A 21,760-nucleotide genomic window follows, 5' to 3' on the forward strand; every position below is an offset into this window, starting at 1 on the left:
TAAAGTAAAATTTCATGATGGATCTTGTTTCTCTTCTATACAGAACATTTAATTAATATAATTTTATTGATAGTGGCAAAATCAAAACTTATCATTTATATTGTTTTTAGACCAATGAAGAACTTATTTTTAGGTAAGAGAATATGGTGTGACAAATCAATTTGACCCTAAAAGATGTTTAGTTAGATACTCAAAGTACATTTAATATTTTACTCCAATTTTTGATTTCCAGGTTTAAGTCACATTTCTGTTGCTAAAATTTCATTCAATATTTTTTGTTCTCTAGCATTTTTCCATTATAACAATTATGACTGGGATTGAACAGGAGAAATCTGGACTTGAAATATGTAACTTGAAAGTTTGAAAGGTCTCTGGAAGTTTTTAATCAAAAGAGTTTTTAACGGGTTCTAATTCATTTGGAGACTCCTTTTAACTCCAGCTCTGTGAAGAGGCATACCATTATTTCTTTCATCCAAACTTATATATAAGTCCTTTGTGGAAAGAATCTTGACTTTTAATGTGAAATGTAAAGGAGAGCTGAAGACAGAATAAAAGCACATGCACAACATAATGATCAAATATGACGTAACCTGTGAAGGCTTTTACTTGGAGCTCAGACGGCTAGATTTATTTCTATATTTCTACGTTATTTCTATATTACAAATCACAGTGCCCTTATAAGAACAAAAAAGATCAGAATGTTATCTATGTACTCTAAATGGAAAAGACTAGGATTTAACAACTAAACTTGCTTCATTTACTTAACTCACACATGTGTGTCATGGAACATACCTGATTACTTAAGGAGTAGGTGTTACCATGGAGGAGGCCTTCATGAACCAGTCTTATTTATACCTTTCCAGCCTTCTCTATTTTTATGCAGAGCACGTAGTCTACAAAATCATGTGAGTTTAAGTAGTGTGATGTCTTAGTTTCAAGCAATGCTCCATTGCTGAAAAGAGACACCATGACCATGGCAACTTTTATAAATAAAAACATTTAATCAGGACTGGCTTACATTCAGAAGTTCAGTCCATTTTTCGCGCGGCAGGAAACATTGTGGTACGTAGGCAGACATGGTGCTAGAGAAGGAGCTGAAAGTGCTGCATGCAGATCTGTAGACAAAAGGAAAAGCCACGCAGCCTGGCTTGTAATTTTTAGACTTCAAAGCCCATCCCCAATGTCATGTTTTTTTCTTGCAAGTCTATACCCCATAACCCTTGCAAATAGTGCTTTTCCCTACGCATCCAAATATATGAACTTATGAGAGTCGTCTTTAGTCAGATCTTTACACGTCGTCTCATACATATGATGCAATGTTTAATGTACAATGTCTTTAGTTACTAGCAGATTAAACAAAAAAAGTTTTTCTTTTAAGGTTTTTCAAGACAGTGTCTCTCTGTGTATAGCCTTGGCTGTCCTGGACTCGCTTTATAGACCAGGCTGGCTTTGAACTCACAGCAATTCCACTGCCTCTGCCTTCCTAGTACTGGGATTAAAGGCATGAGCCCCCACACCTGGCACTACTAGCAGATTTTTAATTGGTCATTATTTAACTATAAGTCCAAACTCTGATACACTGAGGTAGTTATATTTTAAAGTATGACTTTCTAGAATTCATTACATTATCCTAGTTTTACATCACTGGTATTCAACTACGTGTATTGATATGTAAATGACCTGTTTAATTATAGTGACAAGGAACTGGATAAGAGTCATGTTACATGATCATTCATGACCATAATGGAAAGGTAAGTTGTCATCTTCAATTTCTTTGCCATTAAGAGAATGAATCAGGCTTAAAACTGAGCTCCAGTATGATTTTCATGATGTTCTAGCAAATCTTATCAAACTAAGAAAAAGTATCTAAACCTGCTTTACTATAAGTGGCATGTCAGTGGTCACAGATTATGATTTACATGGTAAAAGTATATTGGTATATATATTTTTGCATTATGATAGAGAAAAATTCCCTTCTGAAAATAATCAACAATTTAGCATACATAAATAAGGGTTTCCAAAAGCAAATTTTCAGCAGACTGATACATAATCCAGTTGGAGAATTAGCCTTTTATGTCCCAAATGCGTGAGCACTGACTACATAGCTATAATAATGATGTATACATTTATTGCCCCAGTCAACGAAGTGGCTCACAATGATGAATGAGAGATTGATATTATCAAGGAGCTCACAAATGTGAAATACCTGTTTTATTTATTTATTAAACATATATTTTTGCTTATTCATGTTTAGAAATTAAAAGAATTGCATATAATTGCATTTTTATAAAATTTGTATGAAAATCATTAATCTACTTTTCTCATTTAAAATATCCACAAGTTTGATTGCTTATCTGGTTGAGAAATTTGTATATGTGTATGTGTTGTGATTAAAATTTCTCCCCATTTACTCTTCTTCAGTTCCTCCTCTATACCTCCTCCTTATTTCATTCTGAACTTCTTTTTCTTTTTGTTTATACTTTTATTTTATTACACATGTATAAAACAAACTACACACAGCAGGGAGAACCATGTGACAATCATGAGAATAATGAGTTCTATACATGTTACATTCACAGTGACTTGGCCACCTGCATTCATCCAGTTTGAAGTAAGTGTTTTTCCTGTCTTGTTGGGTCTAAATTTCCAAATGAGATTCAATATCTATCCTATCTCAACTCTAGTAGCTTAACTTCTTTATCTTGATCTAAAACGATCTAAGGTTGGTTGTAAAACTATACTATCTTGTCTTCAATGCCCCTCAAAGACTTGAGAAGGAATAAAACTTAAATCCCTGAGTGAACCAGCAGTGTGGGTTAGCAGCTTCCAAAATGTACAAATTGACTTAAGACAGTTTACTGCCTGACCAGTCACCCAATATACCATATAATGTTGGAGCCTCATCTTCAGCTTTCTGGCCTAATATCTCTGCCAGACTTGTTCGCAGGGCAGGAACTATTGAGGACTTGCTTACCCTGTCTCGGCAGAGTGCGGCCGTCAACTCTGCCTGCATCTAAGTTGCCCATTTTTAGGCAGATCCTGTTTGTGGCAGGAACGAGGACATTTTGCCCAATGTCTGAACTTGTTGTTAACCACCGCCCCCACCTCATTTAACCCATCTCCTTACTGGAGCACATATGTAAATTAAGTTGACTCTCTCTTCCTGCCAATTACCAACAGTTTCTCCACTTGGTGCGGGACTACCTGAGCCTGTCTCCTGTCCATTCTGACTTGATCCTGTTCAAATCTTATGCATACAATCATAGTCACTGGGGGTTCATGCCCAGTGAACGATGTTTTCTTACAAACAACCATTACTTGTGGCTTTTACAATTTTGTTTTCATCTTCCATGTTGATCAATGAGACTAGGGGAAAGAAGTGTCATCTAGATGTCCCACTTGGAGCTGAGTACTCTGGTTTCTTCTTCTATGCACACTGTCCTTCTGTGAGTCTCTTTATTAATTGCATGCATTGCAAAAATAAGTTTTTCTTATGAAGGTCAAGAAACGTTCCAGTCCTTGTGGATAGAATTGAAACTTATGGGTTTATATTATGTTAATTTAGCAGAATAATAGTTGTAGGTTTTATCTGAGAACCTATGACCAGTACAGACATAGGCTCTTGATCTAATAATTGTGTCAAGACTTGGTTTCAGCTTGAGGAATGAACTTTGAATTCAATAAAAAATGTTATGTTTAGTCCATAATTTTCATGCCATTATTGTGTAAGTAGGCATGCCTTTCCAGGTCAGTCATTGTTTCAGGCCACAAGATTCACATCTGGGTAAGAACAAAGTTTAATAACTTAAACATAAGTACACTGGAATTTCTTCACTTCTGAAGTGGACTATTGATTATAGTGAACATTTACTCTAAATTATCATAATGAAATTATTTATTAGCTAATAACAGGGAAAAATCTAATAATCAGTCAGTTATCTAAATACTTGGTATACACCTGACCTTCTATACATGATATCTTTCATGTGCTCTTTTCCATATTTTAGGTTTTTCTGATTTTTAAGGGGTAATATTAAATGTAAATACTAATGTTTCTGATTTAAGTTCAATGTAGGTTCATAATACTACTTAGCTAAATGCATTCATTACATATAGATATGATATTATTTAGTTAAATATCTAATTGAATAAGTAGCTACTTTAAACACATAAATGTCATGTAAAAAAATATAGGGTTTAAAAATTTTGTCAGGTACCAATGCCCATAATCCTTTAAGCATGTATCTATTTTACTGTCCATAGTTTATGCTGGTCTAACTTCAGCTTGTAGTCTATAATAAATATTACAGTTATTTACAATATATTTCTCAAAGGATTCTTACAAATGGTTATTATCAACTGTGGGTTTAAGCCCTAAAATTTTCATATAACATCTTAATGTCTTCAAATTTTAAGATCATTCTGAAGCTTTCTTTTCTACCCATAGCTTAAAAAAGTGAAAATACTATATAATTGCAAACTTTCCTCATCTCAGTCCTCTACTCAACCCCTTTCATATATTTCCCTCTCTCATTCTCTTTTAAATTCATGACTCTTTTTAAAAATTACTATTCCACCAGCAATGAAGGAGTGTTCCTCTCTCCCCACATCCTCGCCAGCATGTGGTGTCGCTTGAATTTTTGATCCTAGCCATTCTGATGGGTGTAAGATGGAATCTCAGAGTTGTTTTGATTTGCATTTCCCTGATGATTAAGGAGGTTGAGCATTTCTTTAAGTGTTTCTCAGCCATTCAATAATCCTCTGTTGAGAATTCTCTGTTTAGTTCCAAGCCCCATTTCTCAATTGGGTTATTTGGTTTGGTGGTGTTTAATTTCTTGAGTTCTTTATATATTTTGGATATTAGACTTTTGTCAGATGTAGGGTTGGTGAAGATCTTTTCCCATTCTGTAGGCTGTCACTTTGTTCTCTTGACAGTGTCTTCTGCCTTACAGAAGCTTCTCAGCCTCATGAGGTCCCATTTATTAATCGTTAACATTAATGCCTGGGCGTTGGTGTTCTGTTCAGGAAGTTGTCTCCTGTGCCAATATGTTCCAGGCTCTTCCCTACTTATTCTTCTAAGTGACTTAGATCTAGCCAATGGTCAGAACATTCTCCACAGTAGAGTGGAGAGTTGGATATGACTTTCTCACGTACTCTGGTGCCTCATATTTGACTATTTTCCCTGGAGGGAGAGACCTGGTGGCACTCAGAGGAAGGACAGCAGGTTACCAAGAAGAGACTTGATACCCTATGAGCATACACAGGGGGAGGTAATCCCCCTCAGGAACAGTCATAGGGGAGGGGAATAAGGGGAAAATGGGAGGGAGGGAAGAATGGGAGGATACAAGGGATGGGATAACCATTGAGATGTAACAAGAACAAATTAATAAAATAATATATATCTTGGAAAAAACTTACTATTCCATATACACACACATACATGTAACAGACACAGACATCAAAACTCATCCAGACAACACACACACATATGCGTATACACACACACACACACACACACACACACACACACACACACACACACACACTACACCTCCAAAAGAATTTTGGGGATTTGTTGTTTGTTTGTTTTTAGTGGGGAGCTGTGTTTATTTCATTTGCCACTGCATTAAGCAGTTCTGGTCTAGGCATTATTTTCTTTTTAAAAATTTTTCTTTGCTCCTCAGAGTGAGCATGGTGCTGATGACTGAAGCTTTTAGAATGCCATGAGCATTGTCATCAATTTGTCTCTTATTTATCACAAAAGCAATTAGATATGATTAGACTCTTTTTCTTCAGCACTCCACTGATGTGAAACTTGGCGCTTTCATTATGAAACATTTTGTATTGTGCCTGCTTTCCCCTCCCCTTTGCTCAAGTCACTTTAAACACACTGGCACTTAAACATATATTTACTCTGATGAAATTTTTTTTCTTTCCTCTTGTGATTTCTTTTATATGCGTTTTTTGTCTTTTCCCTTCTTGTCCTCAAACCGCATCTTCATCCAGGCTGTGTTGTGAATGAGGAATGTGTTTGGAGGAATAGAAAAGCTGTGCCCACCTGCAGGCTAGACTTTTCACCTGCTGCTCTTCTGATTATATGCACTAGGGTGAGGCAGCTCTCCAAAAGATCTAAGACTAATGCTGCTCAGAGGGGAAGTGAACTGGGCACCAGGAGAACACAGGAGACAATCGATGAATTACTGGCTGTACTTACCTCACCTCGGCAGAAAATTTAGAAACTCCAGTCTTTCCAAAATTATTGTATGTGGTAAGTTGCCCTCCACACACGTGTAAGTAAAATGAAAACACAGTTGAGGTTTTTGATACCAGAGATAGTGCTTGCTTCATGCACTTCTCACAACATATTTGTTGACAGCTTCTTTTTTTGTTTGTTTGTTTTTTTTCTCCTTTATTAATTTATTCTTGTTACATCTCAATGGTTATCCCATCCCTTGTATCCTCTCATTCTTCCCTCCCTCCCATTTTCCTCTTATTCCCCTCCCCTATGACTGTTCCTGAGGGGGGATTACCTCCCCCTGTATATGTTCATAGGGTATCAAGTCTCTTCTTGGTAACCTGCTGTCCTTCCTCTGAGTGCCACCAGGTCTCCCCCTCCAGGGGACATGGTCAAAGGTGAGGCACCAGAGTATGTGAGAAAGTAGTATCCCACTCTCCACTCTTCTTGTGGCTCAATTTTCTCCCACTCCAAAGATATTCCCCTTTTCAGATCACATCCAAAGTTATTAACTAGAAATAGAAAAGGGGGGAAAGGTAAAGAAAACATCATTGATCAAAATGGAAAAATCCTTTCATTGCTTCTGATGAACTTCTGGAGGCAGGAATGTACGGACCTGGCAGATCTGTACTTGATGTCGAGCACAAAGGCAGAGATGGGCAACAGGTGTATTTGAAACAAGGTGGAAGTTGTTTTAAAGAGAGAGTCCACTCTTTCACTAAGTCAAGGTAAAATGAATCCTGAATCAAACCAGAATTGCCTCTCTCTGCACATCACAAAAATTCATCTTATTTCTCTTTAGTTTTTAAGGGAATTTAAAAGTGTGTGTGTGTGTGTGTGTGTGTGTGTGTGTGTGTGCGCGCGTGCGTGTATGTCTGTGTGTGTGTGGGTGTGTGTCTGTGTGTGTATCTCTCTGTGTGTCTGTTTGTATGCCTTTGTGTACATAGGATGGAGGCCCAATATTTTTTCTACATTTTTTTTTTTGAGTCATTAAACTTGAAACGTACAGATTCAGTTAAGGCTGATGGCCAGTGAGCTCAAGGGATCTGACTGTCCTTCCCCAAAAATGGGGAATTCAGTGACACATGATCAGGGTGGCATTTCACATGGATTCTTGATATCTGAACTCAGGTCAGACATTTTACTGAAAAGATCCGCAACCCTAGTTTCATTCTGATCCTTGTAAAAAACTTCCCATTCTGATTCTTTATTCTATATCTACCACAGGGTTCAGTACCTTCTCAGCACCCTAGGTCCTGCCTACTCCCTTCCACACCGATCTCCCTAAGCACAGCTCAAGCCATAATGTGCCTACTATGCCACATGTTGCTCAACATTTCCCATCACCTAATCAGCCACTTGAGCTCTGGTTCATGCCAATACCCAGGGTTTAACCTGCAGCTTCAACCCTGAAACGGCACAGCTGGCCCAAAACTTTAAATGTTCTTGTCTCTCTGCTTGAATTTTGTTTGCATTTCCCCCCCCCCCCCATATCGGTTATAGAGAAAAAAATATTTCAATTGTTTACATTGCTAAAACAAGAGAATTTTAAAGATTTTGACTGGATTTGCAGACAGGGCAGCTACAGCACACACCTTTAATTCCAACATAGGAAACCCAGAGATGATAGATCTCTGAGTTCTGGGTTAGCCTGTTTATACAATGGAGACAAGGCATGAACCCCCTGCTGAGAAAGCCACTTTTCCAAGCCTCTTTGCTACAGGGGGAAAAAGTTCTGCTGCTAAGGGTTAAGCTGGGAAAGATTCATGCAAGTTACATGAGTTAAGGTTTTGAATGACAGTTACGGGTTATGGTGAGATGTAAAGACAGAACTGCACATTTCATACGGATAAAGGGACAGACAGGTCAGAGACAGCCACAGCAAATGAAAAAACCCAGGTGCAAAATGCCTAGGGTATACTTAAACTTTAAGAATAAAGAAATTTACACAAAGCTTGGCATAAAGACATAACCATGTATTCCATATTGAAAACTACAGGACAAAAATAACACATATGAAACCAAGCCCAAACCTTTAAAGAGGTACAAGTTGCCTACGCTATGCTTGAGTGCTATAAATTAAAAGGAGTTCGTGTAAAGTTTATTTAAAACATGATGAGCTGGGGGTCCTCTGGGCCAGTTTACTAGCAACCATATCTCTGGAGGGCTAAGGAGAATGCATAAAGGCCAGTTTCTCCACACAGTTGGCCAGATATGCATCCTCATGCCTAGTTTTTGCTCAGGCCTATAGGCCTCCTTCTTAAACTTTGCTCCAGTGATCCTGAAACACAATTTTTAATTCTTCTGATCTCTCAAAGAGAATAATGCCCCTTTTCCCTTAAGGGGGTTTGGGTAGGATTTTGGTTGGTTTCTTGAGCTATGGATGTTTATTGTCATTGGGAGTGGGTTATAAGTTATTATTAGTCTTATTCAGTGAGAAAAATGAGGTTGGACTCAGGGATTTTCTTCTCCTGACTTTTCCTTCATCTTTCTTAAGTATGTAGATAGGGGTTGAAAGGAAAGAATGGGGATTATAGAAAATATCTAGAGCTGTTAAGATAAAAGGGAGATTATTAAATCTACTCAACTTATGGCCTTGTTACTTACAAATAAGGTTATTTTTAATTCATTCATGTAGAATTTTATATATTAATCCAAAAGTAAGTTTATTTTTGATACATTAGTATGGAATTCAAATGTAAGGTTATTTTTCACACACACACACACACACACACACACACACACACACACAATGTACATATACTTTTTTCTACTCAAGTTTGAGGTATTGTACCCTTACAACTCATTTATAATACAAGGTTTATTCCAATATTTAAACTGCTGTTGCAGACTGTTAGGGAAAAATTAAATAATTAGGTTAATAATTGTCAATCAGATTTATGGTCATATCAAATACTGTTCATATATCCACCTTATGGAGTCTTGAAGCCAGAGACTCCCACTACCATGTCTGGCCTCAGAGAAATATTTTAACTTCTGAATATTTCTTTTGTACTTCCTTATAGTTTTCAGTGCATGATACTAATGTGTTTACAGTTAGTGACTATTTCAAATTTGAAAGCATTTTCACTGCAAGGATTTTTTAATGCAAAGTTTGATGGAAGTCATTATCTTTAATGACTCTCACTGGTCTCACTATCCAAAAACATAATCTCTTTACAAGTGATGAAAGAAAGTACCTTAGTTGTTTTGAGATGATTATGAGTTTCATTACCCAATACTTACCTAAATGATGCATATTCTCTAAGTAAAGTGGCAGGAATTTTTATCGTAATCCCATGTAGACAAGAATATGATCAATGAATGTGAGAGATTCCTAGGAGTTTTTAAAGGAAACCTCCTGAACCAGACAGTAAAACACCAAGAGTTTAGCCCATGTAATTTCTATGCAACTTTAAAAACATGTGAACATTTCTATTCTTTCCCATGTGTACTTTTCTATGTAAACTCTATGTCTGGGAAAGTCAGGAACCCAGTGAGAAATGAAGAATGTTAGGAATTCAGAGGAAACTGCTATGAACAATTTTGTTAAATTTGTGTTTCTTGGATGAATCAGCGAGGGGCATATCCAACTCGGGATATTCACCAGGGTATCTGACAAACAGAGCAGCAACTGTATCCAACGTATACTTTTTTTTTTCAAACTGCTTGGCATAACAGGCACTGTGCTTCACAGGAAGAGAAAGAACACGACATTGGAAGAAGTGCGTGTTTACTCTAAAATAGCTACAGTTTACTCAAACTAGCTCTCAAAATTTAAAGGCAAATTGATGTGGACTATGAAGGTTTGGATAAGATCTTACTGCTCAAGACAAAACAAACTTTGGTTGGTATAGAAACGATAAGATTGAACTAGCACAGAGGCTCCTTGCCTGCTGGATAACTTATACAATGCTGGGAGGTCCTCTGCAGGCCTGGGGGGAAAATGTTTCAGTGATCTTACCCAATTGTCAATCCTGTGGACTTCAGTATGATCCTGCCGGGCAAAGTGTGCCCACTTGGACAATGGAGCCATTACTGTAAATAGGTGTAGCCAACCACTCTGTGATTAGATTTGGGGCTTTCTCTGTAGGAGAGACGCCATGCCATGGTACTGATTACATGGCTAGCAAAAGTCATAGATCTTAGAGAAAAATCTTACTATTCCTGTTTAGTCAAATGGACATATTCCCAAAATGCTTTGTAATCATCTGTAATTGTTATCAATAGGCAAAGGCTACCCCATCTGGTCCTAATGAGATAAGTTTCTCTGCAGTGAACAGCAGTGATGGAAAAGACTTAAGACACTTCAAAGTGCTCAGCATAAATGAGGGTTGAAGGTTCACCCTAAACAAGGCAATTAAACCACCCAGGTGAAGTGAAGGTCATGAGGCTGAAAGACTGTAAGAGTTTATGTGTCATAGAGTTCAGCCACAAGTGAGGTCCATAAGGGATCTTAAGGGAGTGGAGTAGAATGCAGGTGATATGAGGAGCAAAGAGGAGAGGAGGCTAATTGTGACAGAAGATGGAAGAGCGAGGTAGAGGAGAGCGTTTGAGGAGGTATAACTAACATGAAAGGCTTTCACAATGCCATATGGAAACCCGCTACTGAAGAAGCATTGCATATGTTCCTGTGCACGCGCACACACACACACACACACACACACACACACACACACACACACACACACACACGGAGGGGGAGAGAGAGAGAGCAAAAGAATTAAAATAATTATGTGAAAACCATTATAGTTATCAGAAAAAGAGACTCATGCCTAAAATGAGTTGCCTTTTTAAAAATTGTAGTCAGTGGTTTCTCACTGACATCTCCCAACTTTATAATCTTTAACATTGCTCTTGATTAACCTTCAGGAGTTGACAGTAAGGGCCTATTGCTGAACACCACGAACTAGTGCCACAGGGCAATGCAGAAATAAAACTGTATTCCTATTGACATTTTGTACTTCCATCATTGGAGTGACCAATGACTTTATTGTTAGATTTAAGGACTAATTCGCTCAATGAAACTTGTGCCCAGCACTGTTAACTAGGCAAAGAATATGTGACTTGGTATGCCATAAGATTCAGAGGAGAAATGCTGCTATTTTTCTGTTAAAGAATATAGTATTAAACTGCCTTTTAAGGTTTAGCAGATAAAATTTGCAACTACTTCAGTTGACTCTTTTAAAGAATACATTATCCTAGGTTTCTATCTTATTTGGAATGAAAATGAGTCTTAATTTCATAACGAATCATTCGAGGTTTTAGAGGCAAACGTTATATGAAAATTTCTTTCACAAATGGATTTTTGCATATGATATACAAGATACTTTATTTATATTTATTATTTAACTAACAGCCACCTTACTTAGCAAACATCTTCAGTACTCTGAAATGCCAATACCATGAATAAGAAAATAAAATGAATACAAGTGTTCCTACATAATGAAAACTAACTAGAAAAAAACAGATTTTGAAAAAAAATTTGTATGTGTGTGTGTGTGTATGTGTGTGAAATAAACTACTATTTTATTTGTATACACACTTATTAATGGAAGAGGCTTGAGTTAATGTTAATATTAACTAGGAGCCTTGTTTGTGCTATTTGTGCATGTGCTATTTTACTTAACCTAAATGATAATCTTGTTATACACTTATATTCTTTGTTTCAAAGACAAGAAACTGTTTTAAATTTTGTTATGAAATATCTTATAATTTATTATGGTGATAAAGTTTTACTACATCAATACAAGATTATTGCAATATGACTGGCCTAGAAGCTTTAAGAATCTTCAAAGAACATATTCAAAGAACTTCATCATTTGAATGATTAAAATTTAATATTGTAGCTATGACAATTACTAGTGTATCAAGATATGAGAAAGTGTAGGAGCTCTACTCACATGCCAGTCAGTGGCAACCTACAACTGTCCAGTTTTATGTAAGACTGTTTCAACTGGAGGTAAATTCTGCAGGCACTGGCAACCTAGCCAGCTTCCTAGTGCTTGTGAGGTCAAGGAAATTAGGGAAAACAACCACTGTTACTTTTCCAGACAAGTGTAATTCTTTACTACTTTATTATCCTTATACCTATAGATAAGTGTTGCTACTACCTATCTTCAAAGCAGGGTATCTTTATAGCAAATGGAGACCAGTGCATAAAGCCGCAAATGGACACAGAGTAGAGATCAACAGATCCTGGGAAGTCCAGCCACAACAGATACATCCTAATCACAGATCCTGTATCTGTGGCTCAGGCAACATTACCAAAGAAAAAACAGAAAGACTAAGATGCATAATGGCAGGAAGTCTGCTTTGAAACAGTCTTTCTTACACAAGACAAGAATAATACAATAGTAATGAATGGACATGTTAATATAGAAGGGGAAAAATTTGCAGGGTCTCACCCTTAGACTAACTAACAAACAAACAACAACAAAAAGGAAATTAATAATAAAGGAGAAGGAAAATTAGATTCTCCCAGCTATGAGCTCCGTGTTAGTTGTGAATTGCAGAGTGGTTAGCTCTGAAATCATATAGACAAAAATAACAAAAAAGTCTCAGAAGGAATTGTGTGTGTGTGTGTGTGTGTGTGTGTGTGTGTGTGTGTGTGTACTATGTTCATTTAGGCACAAATGTAACAATAATAATCAATTATCTTTAAAATATGGGTACATAAAAATAAATGACAGAGGGTAGCTGGAAGGAGCTCGAGGGGGGGAAACCAAGGAAAAGAGAAATGAGTCTATTTTAATTAAAACTTATTACAAAAATTTAAATTTTCATAACAAACAAATTAAATTAAAAATCTCCCTCAGGAACAGTCATAGGGGAGGGGAATAAGGGGAAAATGGAAGGGAGGGAAGAATGGGAGGATACAAGGGATGGGATAACCATTGAGATGTAACAAGAATAAATTAATAAAAAAAAATAAAAAAAAACAAAAACAAAAACAAAAAACCCCCAACAAAACAATAAACCCTCTTTCAACAATAAAAAAAAATCATCAATAAAATAAAATAGTGTTTCCGTTTACATCATTACCAAATGATGCACATTATAATCATTTCTTTGAAAGTGTTTTGTTTATAGGCTACATTTATAAATAGTGGCATTGCTCCAGTCAGCACGTGAAAAACCATCAAATACAATTATGTACTTGGTTTAAAAATGTATTACAAAGTATTTCAGGCATTTAAATGATTATCTTTGCTATGCTAACTCATTCTTCCTGATATGTCCTTCTCTGGTGCTTTCTTACAATTCAGGTGTCTGTTGGAAGCCACTTCCTTTCAAAAGTTTCATGAGAATCCAATGTAGCCTTTGCATATCCAATATTCTACTAAGAATTTTGTTTATCTTCTCTTCATAATGACTCTGCTTGTCAGGGAATCCTATTTTCCCTTTGCACATTTGTTTTTATTTTTCATTTCACTCGAACATAAATTTCATCTTTAGTATCTGGGAAAATGAACAGATTGCTCAACAGATTGTTCCAGATAGATAGGTAGAATTTTCTAAGGAAACTATAATTTTGAAGTAGCTGAAGCCAGATTTCTTCAATATATTTTAAAATTATGATGAGAATAAAGCTATATTTCATAGTCTAGTTTCTATATTTCATAGACTCATTATCATCATTTTGTATATATTTCTTTCTTTTCTTTGTGCCTTATTTTCTTGTTTTCCTTGTTTCTTGTTTTCATTCCTTTTATTTCTGTACAGATAGAGGATTTCTCTCAATGTAGCTTATAACTTTTACTCTCATTTCTAAAGTCTAACACTAAGTGGATTTTGCAAAGAAGGAAATTAAAATAGCATCCTCAATAGTTCAAGGTCAGATATTAATGTTCATCCATATGAATAGACACTAGAGATGCGAATGATGATACTGGGTTTTTGGGAGGATCTGCTCGAAGCTTTTATTATTGCTTATTATGAAGATAAGTCATTGAGGGTATCAACTTACACACTGCGTCCAGTTTAATGACTCTCTTTATTGTTGTTCAGAACTACGCATCAGCATAGATTGTAAGCTACTGTTCCTTTAATCTTCCACTCAGGAAATGAATAACCCTCCATGAAATATTAATACAATCAGCCTTCGACTCCTAAGATATGCCCTAGTTTTTAGCAGTCGTTCTTCCTGAATGTAGTAAAAAACATTAAGCCTGTTTATTAACACAAAAATGTCACATGCAAGTAAGTGTTCTAGTGATTATTAATATCCTGTTACTGAATTTGACATTGTTTTGACTGGTGGAGAAGACATAAACCAGGATAATGAAACAGAATAAAGACGAAACAAACATTCTCTGTGTATACCACGACAATTGTCAAGTTAAGGGCAATCCTGTACAAGCTAATTAGATACTTAGAGTGATTCCTAGACACTGAGTAGATTTGTGTACAGGTATTCTTAATTTGAAACAAAACATTACATCTCCACATGAATATATTTTCACAAAATAAAACTCAGTTATGAATTATACTTATTTCATTTCACTTTATTCTATTATAATAATGTATATTAGCCTAGATAATTTATAACAAACAGATATTGTTTTTTCACAACTATAGAGTTTGGAAGCCCTGACTCACAAACATTCTTATTATTGTGAAGGCTATTTCTATTCATAAATAAGTTATTTGTTACCTCATATTAACTAAAAAAAATACATGTGATAGTGGGGATAGCAGGATAAGCTCCTCAAAAAAAATTTTGAAGTAGTCTATTCCATGCTGAGCATATCCCCATGGTGACTGGATTCACCCAGTGACCAGGGTAAAGCCTTGTGACTTAAACAAGTCTTGTTGTGTTTACATTTTTTAAAATTAATTTTTAACAATTTATGTTTAACTGGTATATGTACATACAAGGGTATGTGCGCATGCACTGCTTACCGAGGAACAAGAGTGGAGGTCAGAAGACATATTTGAGTCTGTTCTTGTTCTCTGTTGTGTCGACCACAGGTGTCAGACTCAGTCACTCAGGGATGGAGGTCAGACCCTTTGTCTGCTGAACCTCCAATCTGGCATAATCTGTTACCTCTCATGATTGTTGGATTAGAGTTTTGTATTCCACAATAAAAACTTGGAGGGATACATTTAAAGCACTGCCCTAATAGTAGCAGAACTATCAATCTCATGAAGGCTATTTCTGTTTGTAAATAAAGTAATTTCACAGGCATCTACTGCAAGTTACAAGCTGTTTTTTAAAAAATGATAATCCCTGTATGTGCCTCTCCCCAGGAAGATAATCCTAGTGATGTAAGGGATAAAAGTAAAATTGAAAAACACATTTTGTTTCAAATTACAGCAGCTTCAGAAAATCAGTATGTGATGGTAATGTCAGATTTTGTATTATTGTAGTCTCATAAAATTGCCTTACAAAGGAGATTTTAAGAATATGATCAGAACTATACAATGTAAGAAAGCAAGCAAGAATTCAGAAGAAGCAGATTCTAGAGAATATAAAATTAAGTAAAAAGGTAATTATTTCCCCAGAATTCAGAGAATGTACACATGCACCTAAATGTATTGATGGATAGAGGAAATTAATGAGAAATGAAGGTAGTAAGAGAAATAATATTCAGATTGCCTTGAGTGTTTTTTCATACATCAATTTCACTTTCTTACACCTAATTACTTTATTATTTGTGGCAATGGTGAAGGGTGTAGTTTTCCTAATTTCTTTCTCAGTATGATAGTCATTAGTATACAGAAGGGCTACTGATTTTTTTGAGTTGATTTTTTATCCAGCCTCTTTGCTGATGGTGTTTATCAGCTGTATGAATTCTCTAGTGGAATTTTGGGCTTACTTATGAACACTATCATATCTTCTGCAAATAAGGATAATTTGACATCCTCCTTATGATATGGATGCCTTTGATCTCCTTCTGATGTCTTATTGTTCTAGCTAGAACTTCAAGTACTATATTGAAGAAATATGAAGAGAGTGGGCAGCCTTTTTAGTCTCTCATTTTAGTGAAATTTCCTTGAATTTCTCTCAGTTTAATTTGATGTTGGCTATAGGCTTGCTGTATATAGCTGTTATTATGTTTAGTTATGTGCCTCATATCCCTGTTTTCTCCAAGACTTTAATCATGAATGAGTGTTGGATTTTGTCAAATGATTTTTCAGCATGTAAGTAGATGATCATGTGGTTTTTTTTTTCTTTTAGTTTGTTTGCATGGTGGATTACGTTGATGGATTTCTGTATATTGAAACATCCCTGCATGCCTGAGATGAAGCTTACTTGGTCATGGTGAATGATATCTTTGATGTATTCTTGGATTTGGTTTGCCAATATCTTATTGAGTATTTTTGCATCAATAAGAGAAATTGCTCTGAAATTCTCTTTCTTTGTTGGCTCTTTGTGTAGTTTAGGTATGAGGGTGACTGTGGCCTCATAGAATGAGTTTGGTAATGTTCCACCAATTTCTATTTTGTGGAATGGTTTGAAGAGTATCAGTGTTAGCTCTTCTTTCAAGGTCTCATAGAATTCAGCACAAACACCATCTGGCTATGTGCTGTTTTGGCTGGGAGACATATGATGACTGCGTCTATTCTGTAAGAGAAATGGGAATATTTTATTTGTTTACTTGCTCTTGATTCAACTTTGGCTAGTGGAATCTATCAAGGAAAACATCCATTTACATTAGGTTTTCAAGTTTTGTGGCATATAAGCTTTTGAAGTAAGACCTAATGATTCTCTGTGTTTCTTCGGTGTTTGTTTTTATATTTCCCTTTTCATTTCTGGTTTTGTTGGTTTGGAGAGTTTCCCCCCCGCCTTTTAGTTAGCTTGGCTAAGGGTTTGTCTATCCTGTTGATTTTCTCAAAGTACTAGCTCTTGGTTCTGTTGTTCTTTCAATTGTTCTCTTTGTTTCTAATTTATTAATTTCAGCCCTGAGTTTGATTACTTCCAGCCCTATACTCCTCTTGAGCATTTCTGCTTCTTTTTTTTCCCCTAGGAATTCCAAATGTTTTGTTAAGTTGCCTATATGAGATGTTTCCAGTCTTTTTATGAAGGCACTTGGTGCTATGAACTTTCCTCTTAGAAGTGCTTTCAATGTGTCCCATGAATTTGGGTATGTTGTAGCGTCAATTTTATTAAATTTTTGGAAGTCACAAACTTCTTTCTTTATATCTTTCTTGATCTAGTTGTCATCGAATAGAGAGTTGTTCAGTTTCCATTTGTCTGTAGTCCCTTTTTCCCCCTTTCTGTTGTGGATCTGAAGGCACTGTAAAGAGAGTGAAATTCCAAGGCCCACCCTCAGTGACACACTTCCTCCTAACCCCTGTCAAGTAGTACCGCTCTTTGGTGATGTAGTATTCAAATAAATAAGCCTATGAGGGCTATTCTCACTTAAATCACTGTAAAGATCTTAGGTTTCTATTTGTATTTAAATTATGGTGTTTATTATCTGGAGATTAGATTTCAATTTGGTAAGTTCAGAGCTGAAAAGCCTAGTTAAAACTGTGACTGTTATATAAATGAAATGTAATATATGGAGTTACGAATTGGTGAGGTGATATACAGGCTATGAGGTGTAATTGAGGTGATGTCAACATATAAATTCTTGTAAATTATGATGAAATACTTTATACTGATTGGATTGTTACACATTTTATTACAATAAAAGTATTAGAAGAAACTTATTTGTTTACAGTGTTTTTTCTTAATTATATTGATATCCTCACATTGATGTAATGCCATTTGTATCTGATCATGATGTAAACATTTCAAAATCTCAATTGAACTGATTTAATATATTAAATTAAGAAACTATTTTCAGATATTTCTATTCATTAAAAATTCACATAAAACTAAATATCTTTTTTTTTTTGTGATAAAAAGAACAGTAACGAAAATCCAGCCACTCTATAGGACACTGTCATAATATCTGGCTTTGCTTAAGTATAACAGATATTTAATCCAGTTATTGCTAATAAATATTGGTTTATAATCTATTTTTATTATTGCACTTGTTCCATTGGCATGACATATTGTGAAAAGTGAAATCTACTCTACAACACATGACATAAATCTTCAAACAGAATTATTGGTTTCTCAGGTAAAGTGGCACATATATTGTAGTATTTACATCTATTCTGAAATTGTCCTGCTGGGTGGTATACTAATTCTAATTTTAAACCTGGAAAAACAAAACAGAAATCAAAACAAATCACTTCAAATCTGGATGCCATGCTGTCTTTAAGTTGCTTGTTAATTTAATTGGTCAATTACTTTTAGATTCAGCCTCAATCAAAGCCTCAGGACATGAATAAAATACATACAAGTTCTTTTTATAAGATGGATAATATGTTGTCCAATCCCCCAAATAGCCTTCAATTTCTTCTAACACTTCATAGACTTCATCATCCCCATTACTGATGCTAGTTTTCCCACCATAATTATCAACTATGCTCCTCTTAGAGCATTCTAAGCTTTACCTAGCCTCAGTCTCCAACTCCTTTAAATTTCTGTCAAACCAACGACAAAGGCTATAGTCAAGGCAACAACTTCACTCCTTGGAACCAACTTTTTGTATCAATTAGTTTTCCTTTGGCTCTGATAAAATTCTTGAAATTAGTTAATGGGTGAAATATTTATTTTATTTCGTATTTTTAGGTGGCCCAGTAAATGAGTGTTTGGACCCTTGTATTTTAGAGAACATCATGGTTTGAAGAACATGGAGTTTCTTAACCTCATGATTGACAAAAAACAAGAGTAGAGCAGATGGAGACACTACCTGGGTTCAAGGGCATTTTCCTTTTGTTACTTTATCCCGTCTGGACTGTAGGATATAAAGGGTACTGCACACATTCAGTCTCAGTGTTTACCCTAAGTCAATAGTCTCTGGAAAGGCCTTCACGGACAGATCTACAGGCATTCTTTCTTAATCTAATTGTGTCTGAACATAATAAACTTGACACTAAACAATCCTATAAAAAGTAGCTTCTGTATTTATTTCATGAAGAGTGAGTAAGACAGATGTTCCTAAAGTTAATCCTCCTGGAGATGTGTATGGATAGTGTACCTAAGGCAGGATGTCTCCACTTGAGTTGGGGATGCCTTTGGTTCTGTCATTGCAAATGTTTTCCTTACCTTTGGAATGAAGAGATAATTCTAATTCTCCTAATAGTGATTATGTCGCTAAGAGTAATTATGGTTTTAGTTACTATGTATATTTGTAATTATTTATGCTTATTAATTATACAAATTGATAGCATTATCTATGATAAAATGTTCTTTATTAAATTAAGCACATAATAATAATTCTCTCTCATATGTCTCACATTCTAATGGATAGATTCTGGTGGATTTTGCCATTATATAATCAAATTTTTCTTCATATTAACATAAAAATTTCTTAAAGCACTAAAATAATAATTATACCCTGCCAATAATTTATTATTTTAATGATGAAGTTGCTTTAACAGTACACCTTAGTGGATCTCATTGTAGTATTTACACAAATTCACATGTTATACTAATGTTTTTTCAAGCTTCTTTACTACCCATTTCTCCTCTTCACCCTTCTGCCTGGTCCACATCTGTATTTCCCTAAAAGTTTTACATCAACATGAAGAGTGTTTTGTTTGTTTATTTGTTAATGCATATGAGATGATTTGTCTGAACTCTATTATGCTGGTCTGTTTTCTTATTGTCAATCTGACATACAAGCAGATCATCTCAGAAGATGGCACTCCAATTGAGAAAATGTCCCAATTAGACTGGCCTATGTTCAAACTGTGTGGCATTGTTGTTGATGAATTATTCCTAAAGGAAAACACAGCCTTGTCAGAGTGGTAGAATTTCTGGAGAGGTGGTGGTCCTCAGTTGTAAAAAAAGATGCACAATTCGATTCATGAAGAGAGAGCCAGTAAGCAGCAAGCATTCTTTCATGCTCTGTGCATGATCTTGTGGTCAGAAATTTCAAGCTAAATGGATCCTCTTCATGCCAATGTGGCTTCAGTCATGGAGCTTATGACAGCAACATATAGGTAACTAGGACATTTATCTTTCTATTCTTGCATAATTGGAACAAGTGTGATAATCTGAAGTTTCATTCAGTTTTGTTATGTAACGAAATATCACATTTTATGGCTAACACAATAGCATGAATTTACAAATCAATACAATAATTGATATATATGAATGCTGATTTTGTTACTTAGTCATTCTGCTGTCCCCAACACATGGCTGTGGTCTCATTTGTTAGATCCCTTAGTTTTCTTCCGGTGTGCACATAGAAGGAGCGCTGCACTGCTACATTGCATTTGGCAGTGACGTTTCTCTAATAGAAGGTTTTGTCACCTTGTAGAGAATTAGAGTAGTGTTTATCAGCGAGTCTATTTGTGGATTGCCTATTCTGGTTCATTCTGAGTGCTAAAAGTACATTCTATGTATTTCTTTTTATGTCAACACCACAGAGTTAATATATGAATATTCTGATGTATAGTTAGAAATCAAGTACTGTGATGGCTTCTTCCTCAAGATTGCTTTGGCTACACAGAACATTTGGTAGAGTTTGAAAGTATCAAAGACAGAGCTAAGAGAGAAAAGTTATCATTATCATATTTCATCAGTTTCCTGAAATGGTTACACTTAATGTGAGTAAAAACCAAGGTTAATAAATTATGCCAATTCACAATTTTAATACAAATTGTCCAGTCGTTTGTTCACCCTTATATCAGACCATTTTCCAATGACAAGAATGGATATAGAAAACATTTAAGCATAATGTTATAAACACAAATAAATGTAAATCACTTTTCACTCTGAAGTAGACAAGATAGAGAAAATATATTTTAGTAGATTTTTAAAAATAGAATGGACTTGGGATTAAAATAAGTCAGCTAAGAGAGCTAAGGCTGCAGAGCAATGATGTTTGCATTCCTGTGGAAACATAGAGGTCAATGTATATATAGATAATTCTGATAGAGTGATTTTTATATAAGAATTTAATCATTTAGTGGTGTTTTTATTCACTGAAAAATTACATGAAGAAGCAATTTCATTTTGAAGGTGAATTGATAATATATAGCTATTGCAGAGCTAAAATATCAATATTTAATTATTATAAAACAAACAACCCAAAGGGAATTAGCTTGGTTCTCTGTTCTATAAGCTTTAAAGCAAATTACCACTGAATAAACATGAGTTTCTAACTGTAATAAAACAGTAAAGGGCTTAGTATGCAGACTACATTTTCACTTCTTTTCTCATTCCATTGTTTCAATATACAATATGAGACTTGCATATTTTGCATAAATTCAAACATAATGAGAAAACTTTGTATTCCAATGTTTGTGGTATTTTTTATGAAAATTCCTGCCCTAGACAAAATTACATAACTTCAGAACTTTCTGAATCTTGGAGAATGAATCACTAGCGATTAAAATGATCAATCCTCTGGTCGTAGAAGCTAAGTGGAATGAGTTTTTTTTCCCAAACTAGGCTATAATGTTAATCTAGTTTATGTAAATATAAAATGGAAATATAAAACATTGTTGATA

The sequence above is a fragment of the Acomys minous genome (assembly GCF_964271855.1).
Source record: "Acomys minous genome assembly, chromosome: 9".
In the NCBI taxonomy this organism is placed as follows: domain Eukaryota; kingdom Metazoa; phylum Chordata; class Mammalia; order Rodentia; family Muridae; genus Acomys; species Acomys minous.